Raw genomic sequence first — 26,706 nt, forward strand, 5'->3', positions numbered from 1 at the left:
TGTGATGGGACACGGAGCAATCTGGCCTGCTGCAAACAGATTAAGCTGCTGAAAATAAGGTGAGAGGCAGTCTGATAAATGGGGTCCAAAATTCAGAGAATCCTGAGTCTAATAGGATCCAGGGCCACTCAGCAGTCTCTAATTTCCCTTTTCCCGTGGCCTCAGCTTCTTTCTCTCCACAATGCATCTAGGGAAACCTGTCCTTGCCTTGTACCCAAAAGAGATTTACTAGAGCTAATAATGCCAGACAACTCTGCTTTTGCTGAAAGGCAAAGCACGCCCATAATCCATCAGCGTGCCTGGAATTCCTCTGTAAACATGCAGCGGATGACTGTCCTCATGAAATGTTTATTAAGGTTGAGGCCGATTCAGCAGGCCTAGAGGTGTGCGAGTCCAGCTAATCCTGCTACTGGACAGAAATCTTTCTTTCTGCAGCATCCGCATAATGAGAGCCATCCCTCATTTCAGGCTCACCCTTGTCGTGATAAACTGGGTGTTACATCACTATTTTACACTATACTTTCTGCCAGCAGAAAGCGGGCACCAAGGGAGGTGAATTAGAGAAAACTATTCAGAGGATGACAAATGAACACCAAAGACGTGTTTGGCGGCCTTCTCTCATGCCCTGACCACGTCCTCTGACGGTATGGTAACCACTTGGGTATTTCTCCAGGACTGCCCGAGGAAGCTTTGAAAAACATAGAACTGCATTATTTACAATAGCCAAGATACGGAAACAACCTAAGTGTCCATTAACAGATGAATGGATAAAGAAGCTGTGGTACATATATATACCATGGAATCCTACTCAGCCATAAAAAGAATGAAATATTGCCATTTGCAGCAACATAGACGGACTTGCAGGGCATTATGCTAAATTAAAATAAGTCAAACAGAGACAAATATTGTATGATACCACTTATATGTGGAATCTAAAAGAAACAACAATCTAGTGAATATAACCAAAAAGAAGCAGACTCACAGATACAGAGAACAAACTAGTGGTTACAAGTGGGGAGTACATAGGGGTGGGGCAGTGGGAGGTACAAGCTATTGGGCGTAAGACAGGCTCAAGGATGTATTGTACAACACAGAGACTACAGCCAATATTTTGTAATAACTGTAAATGGAAAGTAACCTTTAAAAATTGTATAAAAAAATTTTTAAAAGAAAAACATAGAACTGCAAAGGCTGCATGGCCCAAGCAACATCACAGACTTGTATTCGGACCTTGAAGAACCTCATCCTGAAGAGTGTTTTTTAACAAAAAGGAATCCTTGATCTTGACCTCAGGCCTCAGTCTTCTCATCTGCAAAATGAGGGGGTTGGACCACGCAGTTTCTCAGGGCCTCCCCGGCTTTATCTCCTATAACTCTATACATCGCTGGTTCAAGTCCACAGCACAGGACGCCAGCCTTGCAGCTGTTCAAGTCTAGGCTACGCACAGTGGGAAGCAAGGTTGCTCCTCTTCCAAGGAGGGACCCAACCCAAGAACACTGTACCCACAGAAAACCTACCTCAATGACATTTGCCTTTCTGCCCAAAGGAAGGCTTTCACTACCTTACTACTAACCGGCATGCTGTCAGCTTCTGTCCAGGGCTGAGACAAGAGACAGCCACTTAGGGAACGCTTTTATGCCTTCTACAGAATCCTAGCCGAAGGCTCTCCAGGATGATATTCAGAACCAATTAAACGTATGAACAAATCACTTTGTAAACTAGAGATCATCAGCCAATGTTTGTTAATGTTATTTTTATTACTACTACTACTGGGCAAAGAGCCTCATACCATATTTCACCGAGAATTTGGTGCCAGAAAAAAGACACTTGGTTCTTGAGATTAACTTTGTTGTTTACTTTTTTTTTTCCTGTTTGCTACTTCCTACTTTACCCATCAATTAGGAATCAACTGATTGTCGGTGGCTGCCCAGGGAGCTCATTAGAGGATTCTGAAGCTTAGGCCCAATGCAAAGAGGGCCAGGATTGATCAGCAATGCCTACTAGGGGAGTTAATATCAGATCAGTTAAGGGTAGCCTCACCTCTCATTCAATTCTCCCTGGGGGAATATCATCAAGCCAGATGGCCAACGACCCCCAAACTTATATCTGCAACCTCAACCTCTCCCTTAAGTAACAGACTCATATATGCAGTATCCTTCTGAATATCTCCATATTCAGTATCTGAATATCTAACACCAAGTTGTATTCGCCCACTGAGCTCTTGTTCTCTCCCCCAACCCTCTCTTATCTCCTAGAGTTCCCAGTCTTAGTAAATGGAACCACCCACTTCCTCAGGCCAAAAAACTAGAAATTGTCCTCAATTTTTTCTTTTCCTACACGCTCCGTATTCAATCCAAGAGCGTGTCATGAGGGCTCCCATGTCTGGCATCTGTCCATTTCTTCCCAGCTGTACTCTTCAAACTCGCCCAAGCCGCCATCATCTCTCCAACTGCATCCTCACCGGTCTCCGTGTTACCTTCCTTTCTCCATCCTCCACACAGCAGCCCAAGTGCCCTTCTTAAGGCAGAAATCAGGATCATTTTCATCTCTTGCCTAAAACCCTCCAGTGGCTTCCCATCGCTCCCGGGATAAAATCAGGCTCTTCCCCATGGCCCGCACGGTCACACACAAATGCCTCTTGCCTACCTCTCCCTTCTCCCCCAGCTCTCACTGCAAATGCAACCTCCTGGTCACTCCCTCCAACAGGGCCCCCGTTAATGTCTAAAATGCCACTTTGGTGACTTCCTTCATACCACTTATCACAGTATATGTATTGTGATCAATTATTTCCTTGTATCACTTACCATAATCTTGTTTCATGTTCCTTACCTTATTTCCTTTCTTTCCCCACTAGGATGAAATATCTCTACCTAGTCAATTTTCAAGAAACACTAAAAATACTAATGTGATGAGGAAGCATCAGTAAAAACGTGTTAGGTGAAGGAAGGAGGCTGAAGAATGGAGGAGAGAAATTAAACGAGGGTGTTCACAAGCTCTTCTCTGCCTAATGTAGAAGAAACCTCATTTCCATTTTCCCTGACTTACAGGGTGAGGAGGGTGGTGATTTTCAATGTCAACAAACATATACCTGTGTTAACGCTGTGTCAGGTATCAGCAAAAAGGTAAAAACCGTTTCTGGCATCCAGGACAGTTACATAAGCAAGACAGTTACTTGGTGAAAACAGAGTAGGGCAATGCATAAAAGAAGGAAGGAAGGGACCCGGGGAAGCTGGGGATGACATCGTACAGGACGTAATTTTGAGCCTGAGTCAAAAAAGATGAATAAGCATTTACTAGACAGGAGAAATAGAGAGAAGAGGGCATTCCTTGCAGGATCGCTGTGAGGCTATGAACACCCAGGTGTTTTCCATTATCCTGGCATTTTTCTTTCTCTGCAAGCCTCTGTCACTAAAAGTCCAGCAGGAAAGCATCTACTCAACCTAACATTGGAGGGAACTCTCCACTGATCGGTGGGTTGAGAGAGCAAAGACAGCAGCAGCCAGAAACAGGACGAAACAAACACACCAGGGCAGCTTGCCTCAGTCTTGAGTGATGGTGAATTCAGGCGACGTCTCCGTAATCACAGCATGTGTACACTGAGAACCTCGACACGTGGCAGAACCTCGATATAGACATAGCACCCCCTTCTAGCCTGAGTCCCACATAAGCTTGTGGTTAAGATTGGCCCCGAAAGATAAAGCGACACTTGCTAATTTGAAATGACAGTTGGCTTTTCATTTCTAAGTAGAGAGGAAATTTGCCATTTCAGAACTGCCAACTGTCCACAGGGCAATTCCTACTGTGTGGAGAGAGGCACATGTCCCACTGTTAGGTCCTGGGGCCCTTCTTTGAGAACTTCAGATGTTATTGATCCAAGCACTTTCAAAGCAGCAGAAGTCACAAGCAGAAAGTAGGAGGGACACCAGAAGACTCCCACTTAATGTGTAAGGGATTTCTATCTCCATGAACAAGTTCACGATAATATCCCATTAAACCTCCATTAGCTCCAGGAGCCTGAATGATAAAAAGCAAACACGTGTATGGCTTATGATGGTGCCAAGCGCAGGGTTAACTGCTTTGCGCATATCATCTAATTACAATAATCTTCGGAGTAGCCATTATTATTTTTCCTACTTTACATATGAGAAAACTAAGGTTTACAGAATTTAAATGACTTTCTAAAAGACACTGGGCTAGGAGTCCACGTTCTGAGATCCCAACCTGGCAGGGTGGTCCCACATGCTACACTCTTCACTGTGCTATGTCTACTGTTTGCCAATATGTAGGACCTCAGGGCTTGGTGCCTGTGGAAAAGGGACAAATCATCATACACCCAGCGCCCGACACTGTATCCACTCGGGAAATATTTATGAACAATCTATTCGTACAACCCCTGAGCTAAATAACAATCCCCCATTTTACAGGTAAAGAAACTGAGACACAGAGAAGTTTTATGGCTTGCCCAAGGTCACACAACATGACTGGAGATAAAATTGAGTCTTGCCCCAGCAGAGTTGATCAGGACTCTCCATAGCATTCGCCTGGCACTCCTGCTTACGTTTTCATTCACCTGTCTTTCCTCTCTCCCACCTGCTTCATCCTGCGCTCCAGCCACACAAGCCTCCTGCCTCTTCTTCCCAGGACCATGTTCCTTCCCACCTTGGTATATTCTCATCTTCAGTGACCTCTCTCCTTTCCCTCTTCCGTGGATACCAGCTTAATCGTTACTCCTTCAGGCCCGCTTTCCCTGACCATCCCAGACCAGCTCGAATTCCCTACATTGCCCTCACTGTACTTCTTGTAAATATCAAGTCTTTATGTGTCTAATCACTTTATTGTGTGTCATCTCTTCATTAACGGCTATCATGCCTACTGGACTACATTCCACAGGGAAGGTTTATCAACAGATACACTCAGCATGTTGCCTGGCACATGGTAGAACCTCAAAAAATATTTGCTGCATTAATAATATTTCTTGATTCCAAAGCCTGGAACACAACGGAGGAGGTTTACCAAAGACACTCAACTATAACCCCAACCTGCTGAGAAAAAGTACATTAACATAATGAGCCACCTAAGGGTAAAGCCAGCTAAGCATCCTTAACTCCTCTATTTGGGGACTAAACCCAAGGAACCCTGTGACACATGGTATTAATCATCTTTATAATTACTACATGCAAAAAAGAGATTCAGGTGGCCCCATAATTTTACTAATTAGATCCTCATGGTGGAGGAGCTAAGCTCTTCTTATAAATATTTAAAAATACTGGTAAGGAGTCAGAATGGCCATCATCAAAAAATCTAGAAACAATACATGCTGGAGAGAGTGTGGAGAAAAGGGAACCCTCTTGCACTGCTGGTGGGAATGTGAATTGGTACAGCCACTATGGAGAACAGTATGGAGGTTCCTTAAAAAACTACAAATAGAACTCCCATATGACCCAGCAATCCCACTACTGGGCATATACCCTGAGAAAACCATAATTCAAAAAGAGTCATGTACCAAAATGTTCATTGCAGCTCTATTTACAATAGCCAGGAGATGGAAGCAACCTAAGTGTGCATCATCGGATGAATGGATAAAGAAGATGTGGCACATATATACAATGGAATATTACTCAGCCATAAAAAGAAATGAAATTGAGCTATTTGTAATGAGGTGGATGGACCTAGAGTCTGTCATACAGAGTGAAGTAAGTCAGAAAGAGAAAGACAAATACCGTATGCTAACACATATATATGGAATTTAAGAAAAAAAAATGTCATGAAGAACCTAGGGGTAAGACAGGAATAAAGACACAGATCTACTAGAGAATGGACTTCAGGATATGGGGAGAGGGAAGGATAAGCTGTGACAAAGTGAGAGAGTGGCATGGACATATATACACTACCAAACGTAAAATAGCTAGTGGGAAGCAGCCACATAGCACAGGGAGATCAGCTCGGTGCTTTGTGACCACCTGGAGGGGTGGGATAGGGAGGTGGGGTGGGAGGGAGGGAGACGCAAGAGGGAAGAGATATGGGAACATATGTGTATAACTGATTCACTTTGTTATAAAGCAGAAACTAACACACCATTGTAAAGCAATTATAAAGATGTAAAAAAAATAATAGATAAAAAATTCAGTGATGAACAAAGCTAACCATTAAAAAGTAGAGTTCAGAACTTCAAAAAAAAAATACTGGTAAGGAATATCAATGCATCCCCTTGTCACTAAGAAGTTAGCAAACTGTGATCACTCCTTCTCTTCAGGCTGTCCCCCTACACTGGCACCATAACCTACCAGTGGTCAAGTCTCCCCACTAACCCTCACCCCTCCACCCCCATCTCAGTTGGATGCCTCATAATAAAGATAGGGGTAAAGCATGGATGCCAGCTCTATCTGAATCACGGGACAGGAGAACAACAACAAAAAAAAAGGCTGATAAAGATTTTTTTAATAAAAAGACTGCATTGTATAAGCTACAAACTTGCAGTTATAAGATGAATAAGTTCTAGGGATGTAATGTAGAGCATGGTGACTGTAGTTAACAATACCATATTGGCTACTTGAAAGTTGCTAAGGGACTTCCCTGGTGGCGCAGTGGTTAAGAGTCTCCCTGTCGATGCAGGGGGCATGGGTTCGATCCCTGGTCCAGGAAGATCCCACATGCCGCAGAGCAACTAAGCCCGTGTGCCACAACTACTGAGCCTGCGCTCTAGAGCCCATGAGCCACAACTACTGAGCCCGTGCTCCGCAACAAGAGAAGCCACCACAATGAGAAGCCCACACACTGCGACGAAGAGTAGCCCCCGCTCGCCACAACTAGAGAAAGTCAGCACACAGCAACAAAGACCCAACGCAGCCAAAAATAAATATATACATTTAAAAAAAAAAAGTTGCTAAGAGATCTTAAAAGTCCTCATCACAAGAAAAAAAATTCTAATTATATGAGGCGATGGATGTTAACTAAACTTGCTGAGGTAATCATTTTGCAGTATACATATATCAAATCATTAAGCTGTACGCTTTAATACAATGTTTCATGCCAATTATATCTCATTAAAACTGGGGCAGGGAGGAGAGGAAGACTGCATCATATAGCAAAAAAGGTATCCAGGGAATGATTGTAAATTAGACTGTATACAATGGAAAATTACGTAGGATAACATAATATCAAAGGTATTAGAACAACACAGGAAATTCCTAGGCAATAATGTCAAACAGGGACACAATTTTATGTAGAATGTCATACCAAGTATATAAAAAATGTATTTAGTGATGCATAGCAGAAAGATATGATGGCCTTCAATCAAAACGTTAGCATTGGGAGCTAATCTGGGTGACATTTTTCTCCTTTCCACACATCTCAATTTTCTAGATTGTATTATTTCCAGAATTATTGTAAGGAAAAAACAATCAGTTTTGTTATAGAAACAGGGGAGAAGCAAAGAGGGCATCCTACAAAAGAAGAAAATAAGCATAAACCACCCAGCTTTCAATCATGAAACTGTGTCTCTTTAAATTAGTGAGATCCCCCCTCCTCTCCCTCCAGCCAAGCTCAACCAGGTCTGGCTTCCCATGGAATAACACTCCCCTCCTTAAAGCAGAGGACTGGTCAGCTCCCCGAATGGCCTGCTGGGGCATTTCTCATAAGCTGAGACCCTCAGCTCATGACAGCTCAGGCTGATGGGACTGAGGTGTATTTTGGTAATAACTGACAGTCAAGTCAGATGTCATTTTAATCCACATTCATGGTCAAGAGTCTGAGAACGCAGAGGTATGCCCACCACATGGTGGATGAAGTTGCACAGAAGTTTGTCAAGCACAGGCAAGAACATTGTTCCCAGCACGGGACGCTCTCTGGGTTGCTACAAAAGACATGAGGACAGTCCTGGTCCCAGCCCTCTGCGAACTGCTCACTCATCCATCCGATCATTAGCTCATTAATTCTTCACCTTTAAAACCTTTATCGAGCACTCTTCGGAACCAGGCACTATGGACACAAAACTGACGAAAACACATCTTTTATCTGCCAGGGGCTAAGCATCTAGTAATAAAGACACAAACGTATGGGGCTTCCCTGGTGGTGCAGTGGTTGAGAGTCCACCTGCCGATGCAGGCGACACGGGTTTGTGCCCCGGTCTGGGAAGATCCCACATGCCGCGGAGCGGCTGGGCCCATGAGCCATGGCCGCTGAGCCTGCGCGTCCGGAGCCTGTGCTCCGCAACGGGAGAGGCCACAACAGTGAGAGGCCCGCATACTGCCAAAAAAAAAAAGACACAAACATAAATGAATGGGAACTGTTCCGTTGTTCAGTTCAGAGGCAAAAGAAAAGTTAGCATGCTCAGGAGGCAACACATGGCTGGAAATAACCTGGAGCAGGACCAGAGAGCTCCCCTCAGAGACCTGATCCTCCCGATAAGGGACAGTGCGGGGCAGCGGTTAAGCGCTCAGACTCTGGAGCCTGACTGGCTCATATTCCAGCTTCACCACTTACTAGTTGTGTGACCATGGACTCATTAACCTCTCTGTGCCTCAGCTTCCTTGTCTGTAAAATGGGAATAAAACTGCATCTGTCTCATAGAGATAGTACAAGATTCACACATGTTAATCTCTTAAAACAGTGCCTGCCACACAGGAAGAACAGGCCAACTGTTTATCTGGAACACAGCTGGGGCAGGCCCTGAGTCCTGGAGGATGGGGTGTACCAAGCTATGCCAGCCACCGCCCTGCCAGGAGAGCCTTGGGGCTGTGGCGGATTATGGCTGTGGCCCAGCAGGAGGGCAACAGGCGGGTGACCAGGGGTTGCCAGCCATGGCTGGAGGCATGATGAGTGGCCAGTTCTCTCTTCTCTTAAACTAAAAAGTGGGCAGAGTCTATTGAGCTCCCAGGTACTCCAATCTAGGTCCAGCCAGCTGACCGACATCCAAACATCTTTGAATTTTTGCTGTGTGCTGGATGTTGAGCTAAGGACTTTAAATATACTTCCTGATTTAATCCCCACAGCAGCCCAGTGATGTCAGTATTGCTATCTCCATCTTATAAATGAGGTACAAAGAGTTAAGAAACTCTCTAAGTATCGTCACTGGATTTCAAACTCAGATCTGTGTACTGCCAACCACGGCACACCACCGCCTCTGCCCTGTTCAGCCATCTCAGCCCAACTGGTGTTTGCATGCCAGCTCCACCATGTAGCCTCTGTGAGAGGTTGGGTAACTCAGCTTCCTTCCTTCATCCTTGAGTTGCCCCGTGTGTAAACACAGTGGGAATACCACCCACATGGCAGGGCTCAGTAAGGAGTGATGAATACATGGAGTGTGCCTACCATATAGCTTGTGCTCCAGAAGTATTTCCCCTTCCCTGGCCTCTCTTTAGGACAGCATTTCTGAGATGCTTTGCAAAGGAGGCTCAGAAACCTACACACTGGAAGTCTGAGCTTTAACATTTGCCAATGGGTTCACACATGACATTTCATATTCATAATAACCCATTAGGTAGGCATTAATAACCCCCTTTAAAGATAAGGAATCTCTGGTGTGTACAAGTTAAGTGACTCACCCAAGATCCTACCTCCAGCAAGTAGAGATGTGTCTTCTGACTCCAACTTCCCAGCTCTTTCTGTATATTTCTGTACGACTTCCCTAATCCCCAGACAAGGAAGAATCTTTAAACTTCTCCACTGCACTCCAATGCCAGGTCTCCCCTATCTAAGGGGCATCGCTCCTCCAACACCCTAAACCGCCCCATATATTGAGCGTGCACTCTCTAACCTGTTTGAAAAGTTTGGAGCAGTGGGCTAACCTAATTATAATTACTTCCCTTTTGTGCACAGGCCTAATTCTCAGGCTTAAGAGAGACATTTTCGATGCTGTACTGGCCTTGACCATATGCCACATCTACTCAAATTCAATAGTAAACAGTGAGGCATCATGTTCAACCACCAAGCCCTCTAGTTTATGATATTCATTATAAATCATTTTTACATGTTGCTTCAAACACTGTTCAAGAATAAAAATCTGCCGGCGTTGAAATGCAGTGATTTTAATATGCAAACCTCCTACAGAGATGATGTCTCATTTTAATTATTGTTTCGGTTTAATGGGTTTCCATTAAATTAAAGGATGGTGCAATTACGAGGGTGAACAGCTAATGTTTCAAAGGTAAGCTCCCGTGGCTCTGTGGGCAAAGAGATAGTTGTGACATCTACAAGCAGAAAGCGACACTCTTCCAGATAAGCCTGTATTCCGCCTGATGGAAAACAGCGCTATTTCTTCCCCCAGCTTTCGCAACAGAGCTGGCATCTCCTCATGGTGATAGGCAAAGAGCTCTAAGCGTGTGTTTTACTTGAGGTATCTTAATCACATAACTTTTCTATCAGGAATCCAAGCACCCCTGTTCATGAGGCCAGGAAGTGCTCTTAAAAGCCCACAGCCCGCAAAGCTAGACGCCAAACCACAGGAAGATGCTCCTGATGTATCTGAGGGTCTTGCCCCTCACATACAAGTGATTTACTTGGTTTTGTGTATGAGTGTCTGACTTCCCACCTCTGGGAAAGCGGTCCAACTTCAAAACAGGCTGCAACGACCAAAATCATATTAATTAGCAAGCCGTCAAGAGCTCAAGTGAGAAACAATGTTGGTGGCCTCGGAGATTTCACCCCAGAAACTGCACAAATTTAGCACTTGGGGACCAACAGGGTAGCATTAGCTCAGACAGAGGTGAAAGAATGAATGAGAAGTAAGGAATGAGGGGAGGGTCAGAGGTAAAATCTGCTTTACTGGGGTCCCAGTGGTCAGAGGTGAGGGGTATGACTCCAGAGTGGAGGGGGTAGGGACTCTGCATGGCAGAAGTCTGTAGCTGGGGAGAGGGAGGCAGCTTGGCAAACCTCAAATGTGCGATTTCTTTCTCTCCAAGTAAGCTGAAGGAAAAAGAGGAAAGCTACAGGAGGTCCTTCCAGAAATAATTGGCCTATTAGGTTAGGGCAGGCCTGGTCACTATACACGCCAAGAAAGTAATATGGGAACGTCTCTCTATGCTATGCAAAGGAGGGAAAAAGAAATCCTTTCCACAACAGAGAGAAATCATAAAGCAGCATCGGTCCCAGGTAACACAGCAAGAACTAAGTGATGAATGAGGTACCCTCTCAGCTCAGCACCACCCTACCCCCAGCCTGAGACTGACCACCTGTCAGGGCCCATACTTGCTGGCATGGCCACTGGAGAAGGTTCTCTGCTCTATTATTTCAAGTGCCCTGAATATTTCCGAAGGGATAATAATTTGGAACTCCTCAGTGGAATGCTTTTTTTCAGCTCCTTTATCTCCACTGTCCTGAAAAGCAGATCATCAGCTCTAAGATCACATGTGTTAATCTAATTACATGCCTTGTTAGCTGATTAGTTCCAGAGTCACTGCTGGGGAGGTCTCCCACACTATTTATCTATCTGCAATGCTCGCTGGGTGTGCTTCCTGGCTCCCGGAAAGTGTAATTACAGGCCTTTCAGACCCTGTGCTGAGGGGGGTCAGTAAAGCTTTCTGAACACCTGAAACTCCAGGCTGTGAACAGAAGCTCCAGGAAATGTGGGGTGAGTGCAGAAAGGGGCTCTGGGTGTGGATTCTGGCAGACGTGCTGTGCTCCTTTGAAAACTGACCTCTTTAATGTTTACTAGAATGAGAATACAATCTTTAATGTCACCCTTAAAATGAACCGTTGGAGATGCTGCTTGCCTGAATTCAAAGCCAATTGCTGTCTGGCTGCTGGATCCTTCTCCACCAATCTCCCGCGGCCACCCTCCCAAACAAGATCTACAACCAAGGGCTCAAATTACAAGCCCTACTTACTGAGGCTTTTGTAAAGAAATGAACATGTCGGTTTGGGGGAAAATTGGTCTTTGATCGTTGTTGCTGCACATAATTTGGCTCTGGCACGTCCTAGGGTAACAACGCTGAGTCAGTTTTCAGTAAATTACTCCTTCAGTGTTTTAAATAGTGTCTTTATGATTAATTCGTCTCAAAGGGTGCCCGGTAGGTTTCCAAGGAGTCTTTTCTACCTGGGTATGATCTGACTCAGCCAGAAGATTTTTTTTTTTTAAATTTTTGGCCGTGCCCCACGGCACGTGGGATCTTACCTGCCCGACCAGGGATCAAACCCCGCACCCCCTGCAGTGGGAGCGCAGCGTCCTAACCCCTGGACTGCCGGGGAAGTCCCTGCAGATACTCTTTCCAGCCACAAACCACCTGAACCTCTGCCACCGCGAGTGGTTGTTCGCTGACCCTCTGGCGAGCTCTCTCGGGCCCCAGGTGAGCCCTGGGAATGCAGAACACGTGTGGTGCCTGGGGCAGTGCCCGGCACAGGTGAGGAGCTCCACGGGCATGGGATCTCAACTCTCCTCCCACCTGGGGTTCCAGCCACCTTCTCCATGCCGATGCAAAACCTGCCCATCTCGCGAGACCCAACCCAATTCCTCTAACTCCGTGAAGCTCTGGAGCCCCCAGTTCAGCGTGCTTTCCCCCTTCACTCCAAAATTCAATCATTCACTCAGTCAGACATATTCTCGGGGCGTGTTCTCTGTGGCAGGCGCTGGGCCACGATGAATAGGACAGACTCGGTCTAGACAGAGACATCCAGCCAGTATTTGTAGCTGCACTGACCACTACCACCCATTGTGACCCATCTTACATTCTGCATCTTGCCAAATCCAATGGTCAGTTCTCTATCCTCCACCTAACGAACCTCTCAGCAACCTCCCAACAGTTGTCCTCTCCCTCCTTTTTGAGGCACTCTGTCTTTTGGACACTGCATTCTTCTGGGTTTCCTCCCACCTCTCCAGCCATCTTGAGGCTCCTTCATGCCCTCATCTGCCTGCTCTCTGTCAGGGTGTCTCAGGGTACATCCGTGCATCAGCAAGCCCTGAGCTCCACCTCCATCACCACCGAGACCCTCCATCCTCTTGACTGTAATACTGCAGCAGTTGTCAAATGCCAGCTTGCTTCCACTTGTTTCTTTCCCCCTCCTCTCCTCTCCCCGCTCCTCTCTGACTCTCTCTCTCTCTCATGTAGCAATTGGAGAATCAAGGAAATCTTTTTCATACTTAAATCACATCGTATCAATCCCGTCAACCCCTTACTTTAAACCCTCAAACAGGTGCCTGCATTAGTTTCCTGTTGCTGCTATAACAAATCACTGCAAACTTAGTGGCTTAAAGAAACAACACGAACTTATTATCCCACGGTTCTGGAGGTCAGAAGGCTGAAATGGGTTTCACTGGACCAAAACTAAGATGCGGGCAAGACCACCCTCCCTCCAGAAGCTCTTTGGGAGAATCCATTTACCTTGCCTTTTCCGTGGTTCAGGTCCCCTTCCTAATTCTCCAACTTAGCTTTGTAGCAACGTAGAATCTCCCTCTGCCGCCATCTTTGCATCACCCGCTCTCTGACGGAACTTCCTGTTTCCCTCTTATAGGAAGCTTGGGATTACATTGGGCCCACCTGGATAATGCAGGATCACCTCCCCACCAAAAGATGCTTAACTTAATCACATCTTCGAAGTTGTTTTTAATCATGTAAAGTAACACAGTCACAGGTTCTGGGGATTAGGACAGAATATCTTTGGCTGGGGGAGGGTCATTTCTCAACCTACCACACTGACCAGCACAATTGAAATAAGACCCTAATTCCTTACAATGGCCTGAAAGACCCTGCGTGGCTTGCTGTTGCTGCTGGGGCTGAAACAAAGACCAAGCTTTTACTTTGGCCCTGGCCGCACTCTCCGACCTCCTCGGGTACTTCCACCCACACTGGCCATCTTTGTGCCCCTTAAACTTGTTTGATCCAAGGGTTTTTGTACCAGCTCTTCCAAAAATGTCAGCTCTGGAGCAAAACAGCCTGAATTCAATTCTCAGCTTTGCCACTTACTGGACCTAACCTTGGCCACATGATTTAACCTCCCTGTGCCTCTGTTTTCCTTTCTGTAAAAGGGGGCTCATAATACCCATCTCCCTGTTAGGACTATTATGGATTATTTTAAGGATGAACTTAGTTAACAAACATAAAGAATCTAAAACAGTGCCTAGCACATAAAAAGTGTTCATCATTAATCATGTAAGTGATCAGGAATGATACTATTATCTTTGCATGGCTAGCTTCTTCATTCAGACATCAGATCAAATAACTCCTCTGCAAGGAAGCCTTCCCCAATAATCCTATCTATCTAAAGTCTCTCCTCTCCTTCTTCCTCTCCTCGGTATTGCTGTTTTATTTCCTTCATAGTCTATATGGCTATCTATAGTTACTAATTTATGAGTATACTTGTTCACTGTGATTCCCCATCAATGCTGGAACCAAAGTTTCAGGAACCCAGAGACTCTGTCTTTTCTCCGCTACATCTCTAACAGCCAGAACAGTGCCCATCACATGGGTGTGCAATAAACATTTTTGAATGAATGAATACGATATATTTCCGGTTCTCTCATCCCTGCACCTGGACCAAGGGCCCCCAAGCGCAGAGCATCTTCCACATTCCTCTTGTGCAATCAGGACCCAGCACAGTGGCCGGCACACGGCAGCATAGCAGACTCCCAGTTGATGCTTGCTGATTGATTAATATATAAATGAGCTTTAGAGGCACCTTTAAGATAAGGGCTCTAAAAAAAAGATTGTCCTCCAGCCAGTCACTCAAAGAGGGAACGGATTCCAAAGTTACACATGGAAAAAAGCGAGATTCAAAGCAAAAGTCCAGCATAGAGAACAGACTTGTGGTTGCCAAGTGCGGAGGGGATTGGGGGAAACATGGAGTCAGAGGTTGGGATTAGCAGATGCAAAGTATTATATAAAGAATGGATAAACAACAAGGTCCTAGTGTATAACTATATTCAATATCCTATGAGAAACCATAATGGAAAAGAATATTAAAAAAAGAATATATATATATGTATAACTAAATCTCTTTGCCGTACAGTAGAAATTAACACATTATAGATCAACTATACTTCAACTAAAAAAACAAAACTAAAAATTTAAAAAGACAAAGCAGGTGTCCAGGAAGCTGTGCTCCCAAGCTTGCCCTGTCCCCAGCACACACTAGTGGGTCGGGCAGCTTTCTAGTCATGGTGAGATCTTCGATTTAAAGGAAATATCAAAAAGGATGCTGTGGCTAGCTTATGCATGAAATATACAGTTAAAAGCCAATTGCCAGGGCAACTTCTGCCAAGCCCTAAGTACCCGTCACCCTGTGTTTCTCCTTTCCACTGATGCCTGCAGCTCATAAATGCCTAGGCAGACGGGGGCCTTCTCCTTTAAGGTACCTCACACCCGGAGACTCAGGAAAGTAGTCTGGGGTGAAGCCGGCATCAGGATTTATTTGTTTAAGTATCCGAAGTGATTGTAAGAAGAAGCCACAGCTGAGAACTGGGTCCTGTGCGGAGTCCTGGCTCCAGGTCCAAAGTGATAAAGTGACCAGCCTCAGGCCAGGCGCAGCACCAGCATGTTAGTTTAGCCTTCAGTGTCCTCCACCGCTCTCCCAACGTACACATCACATTTCATCAAGTCCAAGGTGGCACAGATTACAAGGTGCAGTGAATGTGGCATTGAGGAGATAACAGGGCACTGCACAATGTCACCCGCTGTCTGCATTCCCTCGCTGGTGCACACGCTCAGCGATGACCTGGCTGACCCTCCATGCATCTGGGATCGCAGCCCGTCGCCGGCATGGCTCTAACATGCGCTAATACCACACACTCTACATACACCCAGGCGCCACACAAAACCTCCATCCCCTGCCTTCCCAGGCCCTTTCTGGCTCACTCAGGTGCTTCTCCACAGACGCTGGGGCTCTGGTAACAGGCATCTCTGAGGTTTGGATCCTCTCAGCCCTTGGTGTGGCCAGGAAGAGTATTTTAGGCAAAAAAAAGAAAACAGCCCCTTGTCTTTTCCCCAGTGTAATATACAAATATAGCCATTTGAAAATCATGTGCCATGATATGAAAAAGGTTGGGAAACACTGCCCTGTGTGGAAGTGGAATTTGAGATCAGAAGACCTTGGATACACCATCAGTCCTGGCACTTACTATCTGAGTGACAGGTCATTCAATCCCCCTGAAACTCAGTTTCTCCTCCATTAAATGGCGACTAATATAATGATGATACTTATATCACAGAATCTACATGACATGTACATGTGATCATCTACATGAACAGTTTTATAAAATGTTCGTCACTGTCACTTTCTTCCCTGTCTGAGTGCCAGGGTTGGAGGACACCACACGAGTTGGGCGCGTACGGAGACTACGTGGATAAGGCTTTCTCTCACTGGCTTTCAAGTCTCTTACACTCCGGCAGCGTGAACAAGCGGAGAGAACACCATAGGATGAAAATAACTCCTGAGTAAGTTAGCTTACAATGAATCCATCACTAATTTGGGCCAGAGACGGGGAGGCCATGAGCATAAGGGTGGAGTGGGATGGTAGGCATCTCCAGATAAATCAGGAAATAGATGGGGATCACGCAAGCCCTGTGTCAACAGAGAGAGCCACTGGAGCAACAGTGGGCCTTTTCTTCTTTTTTTTTTTTTTTCAGTGAAATTGGCATGTCTTTTTGCAAAAGCACTTCAGCTTACTTTTTCAAATTCATGATGTAAACCAACAGCTTCTTTCCTAAACTCTTTGTTGCTGTCCTACAACATCTATGGGGTGCAAGGCATACTTCTATTTTTTTTATTTTTTTATTTTTTTGGCAATGTTGGGTCTTTGTTGCTGCGTGCGGGCTTTCTCTAGTTGCAGCGAGCGGGGGCTACTCTTCATTGCAGTGCACGGGCTTCTCATTGCAGTGGCTTCTCTCATTGTGGAGCACGGGCTCTAGGCGCGTGGGCTTCAGTAGTTGCGGCACGCGGGCTCAGTAGTTGTGGCTCACGGGCTCTAGAGCGCAGGCTCAGTAGTTGTGGCACACGAGCTTAGTTGCTCCACGGCATGTGGGATCTTCCCGGACCAGGGATCGAACCCGTGTCCCCTGCATTGGCAGGCGGATTCTCAACCACTGCGCCACCAGGGAAGCCCTAAGGCATACTTTTAAGTGGACTTTCCTGCCACTATTCCCCCAAATCTCCCCATACAAGGCATACCACACAATCCAGACACCACATTCTAAAAAAAAAAAAAAAAAAAAGATAAAAATAAAAAAACAAGAATGCCGTATTTTATCAACCACAGAGTAATAATGTAAGAATGATAAATGCAAAGATGCCTGACAGGGCTTCCCTGGTGGCACAGTGGTTGAGAGTCCGCCTGCCGATGCAGGGGACACGGGTTCATGCCCCGGTCCGGGAAGATCCCACGTGCCGCAGAGCGGCTGGGCCCGTGAGCCATGGCTGCTGGGCCTGCGTGTCCGGAGCCTGAGCTCCACAACGGGAGAGGCCACAACAGTGAGAGGCCCGTGTACCGCAAAAAAAAAAAAAAGATGCCTGACAACCACTGCTGTCGCCCTTTCTTTAATTATGCTCTTATTCACTATAGGCATAGAGTGTGTCAGTGTGGGTCCAGGTGTAATTGAGCCCAGGAGCCCCGACCAGCAAAATGACACACCACACACCCAGCCGTTCCGTGCAACTTTTTCAAGTGAATTCTTGGAGAGATTTAAGAATTCTTCCAAAATGTCACAATAATAACTATTTTATCTTTTCTATGCAATAATTTTGATTTGGAGCTTTGCTTTTCTTATTTCATCCAGGCACACCACAACTCATGAATAAAATATGACAAGTTTGATAGTAGCCATTGGAGAGGGTTCATCCGTAACAGCAGACGTGCTCAGTGTACAAAGAGCTTTTGTATTCTAACAGCCTTTGTTTCTGGGATGGGCTTTTATCTCAAAGACGAAACACGTGCGTTCTCCCTTCTCCGGGGTCCCCCTCCCACTACCCGACAATTCCTGTCTTCAGCGCAGCACCTGAAACCGTGTTTACTTTCTCTCTTAATGAGGACATTTCTAGATAATTAGGGAACAAATCAAAAAACCAAAGGGTGCTCTGCTCACTATGAAACTGACTTGAAACAGCACATCAAACAATGTGACTCAGGGGGTTTCCCTGGTGGCGCAGTGGTTAAGAATCCTCCTGCCAATACTCAAAGAGACACATTCAGAACCACAGACTAGTGGGCAAAGTATGTGACTTTACATCTTAAACATCATTCAGGTGATTGCACTCACCTGGAGAGATATTTAAATCACCCACAGCATTCTCTTTTGAGAATTTTCCTCTCCCCAGCAAAGGCTGCCAGGTTCCTTCCAAGTTCAGGCTCTGGTCTGTCTTTCAAAGAAATATATGTGAAAACGAAAGGAAAGGAACTTGCACAACCACTGGCATTTATCATATGGCCCCGGGGACGTCAGACTTCAAGTTTCGAGGTTTCATTTTTTTCAAACGAATCTCTGAGCATCTTGTTCTATCACACATAGAAAACCTGCTGGCTTCCAAGTTTCCTCCCCCATACATTTTTGCCCCAGAGTTTGTTTCAAAATATGTAAGAGCAAAAAGACGGTTTAAAGTCACTGCTTGCCTAGAAATTGAAGAACCGAGATGTAGACCTCCTGGATGAGCAATTTGCCAAACTTCCCAACTTATGGGTTTGTCTGTGGGACATGACGAGCACATTTAAGATTAAGCTGAGGCTAGGAAACATTTCTAACACTCCTCCAGAAAATGAAACCCGGCATCATCAGGAAAACCAGAATGCAAAAGCTTCAGCATATGTTGTTGTTTTCTTGTGTATACTTTGCTGGTGCACAGTGATGCCTATTTGGGGAAATTGTTTTTTTTCATCTTCACTCACTTCCTCCAAGACACCAGGTAGTCTTGAACTGTGACTTTTACTACCCACGAGAACCATTCTGAAGCCCAGTGAATGGCGACTACATCAAGGCTGTAGTTTCCGAGATGACTTTAGTCACATTGTCTTACCTAATGCCATGTTGCATTAAACGGCATCTTGCCATCGACTGACACTTCATGACATCAGGGAATTCAAAGGTGGTTAGGTGCTGATGACAAATACACCCCCACACACACACTCACATGCCAGACATGCCTGCAGTGTGGACAGCAAGATGAGTCTGAATCTCTGGCAGATAAATAAGGTAGCAGCTTGAATGCTCATGAGGAAAAGCTAAGTTTTATTCCCTCAGCGCAAGGTACAGTAGCAGCGTTTGGCACTCTTGAGGGGCTGCCGTTTGTAGGTGCCGGGCTGAGCCTTCCTTGTTTCAGACCCAATATTTCAAAGAGGCCAAATAGGGCTGGAAAATCTGGCAGCAGCATTTAAATCTTTAACAGACACTGTCAAATGGGATTAGACACCAAAGTTCAGGTTTAGGGGCAAAAAGAAACTAAGAACGAAGATAAAAAGATGACCAAATCAGCTGCATGTATACCAATAACAATGCTGCCTGAAATCCTAAGCAATCTTGTTTTTAAGTCAAAGGATCTCAAGTGGCAAATCTCAAGGTCTTGCTCGATAGATCTGGGAGCTGACTTCTAGCACCATGGGCCCTAGTCGGTCACTCCCTCTCTCCCCCATTGGCTGGGTGTTACCTTCCACACCCCATCTCCCTTCTTCTCCCACCCAGGCCTATGAGGGCAGAGGAAGGACAGCGCTCGTTAGGTCCACTTGTCCCGGATCAAGTCGAGGGACTCATGATCTGGGACATGAGACCCATCCAACATGTGTGCCAACACCAGTGTGTACCCAAATGTTTCCAGGGCTCTCCAATCATAACCCTACCTGCAGCTGCTCTGTGGTGTCCTAGACAGATCCTGAGTAGCAGAGAATGAAACCGGCCACACTAGTCAAACCAAGCAGAAGGATGAAACACACACACTTGAGAACATTACAGTTACAGGTACTCCAGCCTAAACCTTTCACTGATGGTGCCGGAAATATTGGCATTTCCCAATTCGAGTGTTAAGCCTCCTCTTTCCTCTGTGTAAGAGGGCATCATGGCTGGCTGAGTGGAGACTCAGATGCTGTAAGTATAGGCAAGCTCCCTCCCCGCACTAAACCATATAGCCGCTATATGTTCTGGGACTTTCGTTTGGCAACTGGGGTGGAAAAAAGAAGGATTCCTTTTTTCTGTGAGGATGCAGGTAGAGAATGATGTCTGCTCCCTCCCCAGCCCAGCCTTTGGGCAGGGTTTGAGCTTCTATATCTAGAGGGATAAGAGCTCAGAGGAGACGGAGTCGTTTCTTGAGAGATTCTGTGGGGTCTAGGCAAAGCAGGGATAATTGGCGTCCAGGAAACAAAGTGTGGAGTAATTGGAATAAGAGTCCTTCTCCTACTTAAAGCTAGGAATGCTCTGTTCCTCCAAGGGGCTGGGTCCCAAGCCAAAGTAGGGAGGATAGCTCTGTCTTCAAATGGAGCAAGTGCCTTCTGCATCCCTGAAGACCGGCATCCCTGAGGTCCATTGGGCACAGCACCCTGGACAAAAGTAGTGATTCATATGAGATTCTAACAGTCCTGGCAATAATGAACCTTCTCCCAGCAGACTCCTGAATTGGCCAGAGTTGAGAAAAAAAACATGCCCAGGGCTTCCCCGGTGGCGCAGTGGTTGAGGGTCCGCCTGCCGATGCAGGGGACGCGGGTTCGTGTCCCGGTCCGAGAGGATCCCACGTGCCGCGGAGCGGCTGGGCCCGTGAGCCATGACCGCTGAGCCTGCGCGTCCGGAGCCTGTGCTCCGCAATGGGAGAGGCCACAACAGTGAGAGGCCCGCGTACCGCAAAAAAAAAAAACAAAACAAAAAACATGCCCAGTGGTGATGAAGCTGTCAGACTGAGTGGTGAGGTGTCCTATAAGGGACCCCAGGAAGACCCGGGGTTCCTGAGATGTTGCACAGAAAACTAGGTTCTTCTTGGGCAGAATGGAGCAAGAACAGATGTTTTTGTGGTTATTATGAATACCGTGGGGTTCCATTAGTATTCACAGGTTTGTGAATCCTGGTGACATTTAAGTCTCCCTTAAAACAAGCCATTAGACCTATTATCAAAAAGACAAGAGATAACAAGTGTTGGTGAAAACATGGAAACAAGAGAACCCTTGTGCACTGTTGTTGGGAATGTAAATTGATACAACCACTATGGAAAACAGTATGGAGGTTCCTCAAAAAATTAAAAATAAAACTACCATGTGTTCCAGCAATCCCACTTCTGGGTATATATCCAAAGGAAATGAAAACACTACCTCAAGCAATATCCACACCCCTATGTGCACTGCGGTATTGTTCACAATAGCCAAGATACGGAAACAACCTGTGTCCATCAGCAAATGAATGAAGAAAGAAAGTGTGGTATAACTTCCACTCTCAGCCAGGCACCTCTGAGCCCTGAACAACCTGCTCAACCGTACAATGTGATGCTGAGAGAGCACCAGGATACTGGAAACATTCAATCTGAGTTTGTCTCCATTTGACCTTTCTAAGGCTTAGTGTCTGTATCTGTCAAAAAGTGGGGAGGGAGTAAAAGTTTCTCGTGTAATCCTCACGATAATCCTATAAAGTAGAAATCCCTCGAAAACATAGTACTTTTTATTCTTATCATTATAAAAACTTCTCCAGAGTCTTCACACATAACTTCCTGATATAGGACCACGTCTATTTTCCTGTAAATCACCTCCCAGGACTATAATAATAGAGGCTCAATAAACATTGCTCACTTAAAAAAAAAAAGGAAAGAGAATGCAGTATATATATATACATATTATTATTATTATATTATATAATAATATTATTATATCACTGAAATACTATTCAGCCATAAAAAGGAAGAAAATCCTGCCATTTGCAACAACATGGATGAACCCTGAGGGCACTATGTTAAGTGAAATAAGTCAGACAGAGGAAAACAAATACTGTATGATTTCACTTATACGTGGAATCTAAAAAAAAATAAACTCATAGAAACAGAGAGGAGAACGTTGGTTGCTAGGGGCTGGGAGGTGGAAGAAATGAGGAGATGTTGGTCAAAGGATACATACTTCCAGTTGTAAGATGAATAAGTTCTGGGGATCTAATGTACAGCATGGTGACCGTAGTTAACAATACTGTATTATATACTTGAGAGTTGCTAAAAGAGTAGATCTTTTTTATTGAGATATAATTGACATATAACATTATATTCATCGCAGGTACACAACATAATGATTTGACATTTGTAGGTATCATGAAACAATCACCACAAAAATATCCATCACCATACATAGTTATAAAGTTTTCTTGTGATGAGAACTTCTAAGATCTGCTTGCTAAGAGAGACCTAAAATGCTCTCACCACACATACACCAAAATGGTACTTATGTGAGGTAATGGGTACTAACTAACATTGTTGTGGTAATCGTTTCACAATATATAGATACATATAGCAAATCATCATATTCTACACCTTAAACTTACACAATGTTACATATTAATTGTATCTTGATAAAGTTGGTGTAGGGGGAGAACAAGCCATGAGCAGCGTTAAGTAAGAGCATCCAGTGCCAAGGCATCACAACGTGGGCTTCTTCCATGAGGCTCTAGGTCAGCCCTATAGGGGAGCACTGAGCTGAAGCTCCGTGGAAATTTACAAGAAGTAAATACAGTAGTTCCTTGGTGTCCATGGGGAATTGGTTCCAGGACTCCTTCAGATAACAAAATCTATGGATGCTCAAGTCCCCTTATGTAAAATGGTGTAGTATTTGCATATAACGTACACACATACTCCCACACACTTTACATCATCTCTAGACAACTTATAATACATAATACAATGTAAACCCTATGTAAATAGTTGCCACAGCACAGACTTTAAGTTTTGCTTTTTGGAACTTTCTGGAATTTTTTTCTTTTCCAAATATTTTTGATCTGTGGTTGTTTCAATCTGCAGATGCGAAACCTGTGGATACAAAGGGACAACTGTACTGAAACACCCTCAAATTTTAAATGTGAGGCTCATAAAAGGAGGCAGGTTAACGTAAGAGTCGAGTTTAAAGGCAATGAGAAACACACTTAGGTAAAAGCAAGAGGGGGGTGGCGGGGGAAGAAGACAGAGTTTGTGAGGCAAGCCCACATTGAGCCCCAACTGTGCTATTCAACAGCTGAAGGACTCTTCTGAGTCTTACGTTCCTCATTTGTAAAATAAAAGTAAAACGCCCCACCTCCAAGATTGTCATGGAATATGGTAGGCTCCATAAAGATCTGTTCCTTCTCCATCCTTCCCTTTCGCTCTCCCAACCCACAGAATTTGCAATGATTTTGGCAGATTTGTTACATAGAAAAACAAAAACATTCACAGATTCTCACTGATAGAAGGGACCCTAAAACAGCGATCCTCAACTGGGGTGATTTTGCCCCCAGGGGACATTTGGTAATGTCTGGAGACATTTTTGGTTGTCACAACCTGGCGGGCATATGCGGTGATACTGGTACCTAGTGGTTAGAGGACAGGGATGCTGCTAAACATCCTACAATGCACAGCACAGCCCTCACAGCAAAGAATTATCCAGCCCCAAACGTTAACAGTGCCAAGACTGAGAAACCCTGCCTGGGAGGACCCCTAACCCAACCTCCCACTAATTCAGGCATTCTCTCTCTAATATCTCTGAGAGATGGTCTTCCTGGCTTTTGTCTGAATACTTTCAGGGACAGACACTCACCACCTCCTGATAAACCCTCTCCATTATTGATCAGACCTAATTCAAAATGTCTCTCTGTAGATTAAATCAAAATAAAGAACTTTCAACTGGTTGGTCCTACTTGTGCCCTTTCCTTCTCCACAGAATAAACCTAAAACCTCTTGAGCTTGTCAAGAGGTTGGTGTATGCAACCACTTGTATGCAAAGCCCTGGGGGAGAACAGAACATGAATGACCAGAGTCCCTGCCCTCAGGCAGTTTACACCCTAACAGAGCAGATAGAGATGAACAAGCTACAAAATAAGGCAGAATAAAATGTGGATTAAAGACAATGTTTAGAAATATACCGTATCCTCCAGGAGAAAGAACCCATTTAAGTCTGAGGTCATCCAGGATGGGTCAAGAAAAAATGTGATACACATGAAAGAAGTTAAAGAGGCTGAAACGGAGACAGAGGCATCTCTGGCTGATGAAACACCAAAAGCACAGACTTCCATCAGGAAAGGGCAACACACTCTCAAGGATCAGCTGTAGGATGGACAGATCTTAGAATCAGGAACGAGATGTGGTGGGAGATGAGAACAGAAAGATGGGTTGGAGCCAGATTCATGGAAGGTCTCAAATGTCATGCTAAGGAGTTTGGATTCATCAGGCCACATTCTGAACAGGGCAACGCATTCTGAACAGGTCCTATGGGAGAATGCTGCTGGCCACAGCTTGGAGTGTAGACTAGAGAAAAGAAAGATTAGCAATGGTATGAGGGGAAATCAGAATTACTTTCCTTTGGGAAGGAAAGTAATAGGTATGTGTTATGGACTAAATTGTGTTCCCTCCCATAAATTCTGTGCTGAAGTCCTAACCCCCAGTGTGATGGTACTTGGAAGGGGGGAACTTTGGGAAGTAATTACATTCAGATGAAGTCATTAGAATGATCTGGACATTATGTTCCTATTAAGGTGGCCTAAGACTGATGGCATAGGTTCTTTTGGATCATACTGAACTTGAGTCCATTAAAATCCCCAGGTTGGGCTTCCCTGGTGGCACAGTGGTTGAGAGTCTGCCTGCCAATGCAGGGGACACGGGTTCGTGCCCCGGTCCGGGAAGATCCCACATGCCACAGAGCGGCTGGGCCCATGAGCCATGGCCGCTGAGCCTGCACGTCCGAAGCCTGTGCTCCACAACGGGAGAGGCCACAACAGTGAGAGGCCTGCGTATCGCAAAATAAATAAATAAATAAATAAATAAATAAATAAATAAATAACAGGTCTTTTTCTCCTAAACCGCTCTCAAGGTAGGCTTGCTCTTGTGCAGTTGAACCATTGGGAAGAACTTTGTACTAACCCCTATGAAATTCCATCCTGTCAGTTTCGGTTCCTGGTTCTTGCTCACGGGGATACTGAGAACCTTGATCCTGACATTCAGTGAAGGAGCTATTTCTCCCAGCTCTTCATCACCTCCAGCAACAGCTGTGGAATAGGGGACTTGAACAGACTTTGGGTTGGTTGCGGGTGGGTGAAGGAGGGTTTGATTTCAGCATCCCTCTCAGCTGCTTTCCTGCCTGCTTCACTCAAGATGCTCAGGGCCTTTGCCTGAGCACACCAGGTGAGGGCAGCCCTCTAGGTGACAGCGCTCCCCATAACCACTCCTGAGTCCCCCACCATCATTCCTGCACACCTCACTACCAGAAACCACAGAGCTTCTTCCCTGCCCTGTGGGGAAAAGTAGGCAGCAGAAATGGCTGAGGCATGTCAGGCCAGAGATGTGCACATATATGGCCTGTAGGTGGGTGAGTTGTTTCCTATCCTCTCTTGGTATAACGTAAAATATCTGAATTGAGTGAAATAGCATTAAGAGTGTCATTCTTTTATTTGTGTCAGCAGAGTTATGTGAATCCGAACTTTCCACTAAGTCTAAAAAATAATCTGGTCCATAGGTTGACATTAAAGCTCTATGCTGTGATGTACTGTGAAATATAAATCTCCAAAATGGCAAATCTATAAGGGAGAAAATTACAGAAATCAGACTCGTTGTAATTTTGAAAATTGACTTTTTACGTTGCAATCATTTGTGTTATATCCATTTTATTATTTTCTTTTAATGTCACTATAAGGAAGCCAATTGCCCTTTTGGGGGAAGGGCTTTCTTTTTTTGTAAGATCACGTTCTTCCTCCCTTTTTTGATATTAAAATATCTTTTCTCCATAAAATATTGGTGAAATGAATAGATGATAGTTAACATATTTGCATCCTTACTTGGCAAAAATAGAAAGCTGAAGACTCTGCATCATTTCCTAAATGTTTTCTGCAACTTTACCAGATTGTGAAACCCAAAATTCCAGGAGTTGTCAACCCAAAGGTCTGATAAGCATACCTATGATTGTCTTCTTCCAAGTTGCTGCTGAAAAATGCCAGCCCAGAGAGGATTACGTGCAAAATCCGACAGCATGGCCCTGGGGACCACCCTTCATGTCAACATCAATTCATGAATCAACACATTTAGGATATGTTTGTTCAGCCAACTATAAATCCACCTAACTATATTATCAACAAGCTCACATTTAACCATCATGCCCAAAGAGCATCCTGAGAGACTGTGCTTAAGGCCCCACTGAAATCAAAGTATACTTGTGTATGAGATAACAATGGATGAACTGGTTGAGAACCCAGAGGTATTTGAGGTTTTTTCCCTGTTCATTACGCACTTTCCCTCCTTTTTTGTAACTATACCATTGTCTTCCTTTGGAGATCCACCACTCACTCACTTTCAGTCTACTGGGTTCAGGTCTTGACTCCACCCCTCAACTCCATGGGTGGACATATGACCCAGGACCAATCAGCATCATCCATCCTTCTGAGCACAGTATTTGGCTCAGGGATGGGTATATGACCAATGACAGCCCAATAAGACAGTTCCAAAGTTTTTGTTTTACTTACTGACAAAAAAGAGGCATCTTTCCACTGACATTCTGGAGAGAATATGATATAAGCCTGAGATCCTAGGGGCAACCTTGCTCCCCAAGGGAGAAGCCTGTCTGCAAATAACCAGCCCCAAACAGCAGAGCTAAAAAACGAAGAGAAAGTG

The 26,706-nt window shown here is 45.0% G+C and overlaps 1 protein-coding gene across 2 annotated transcripts in view; it reads right to left on the reverse strand.

Annotated features, from left to right (window-relative positions):
• Positions 1-26,706, reverse strand: part of NELL1 (neural EGFL like 1) — an 853,841-nt gene that overhangs the window by 772,547 nt on the left and 54,588 nt on the right. The window lies entirely within an intron of this gene.

Source organism: Delphinapterus leucas, chromosome 7 (assembly GCF_059928025.1).
Source record: "Delphinapterus leucas isolate spDelLeu-1000000601 "Yukka" chromosome 7, BTC_Dleu_Yukka2, whole genome shotgun sequence".
NCBI classification, from domain to species: domain Eukaryota; kingdom Metazoa; phylum Chordata; class Mammalia; order Artiodactyla; family Monodontidae; genus Delphinapterus; species Delphinapterus leucas.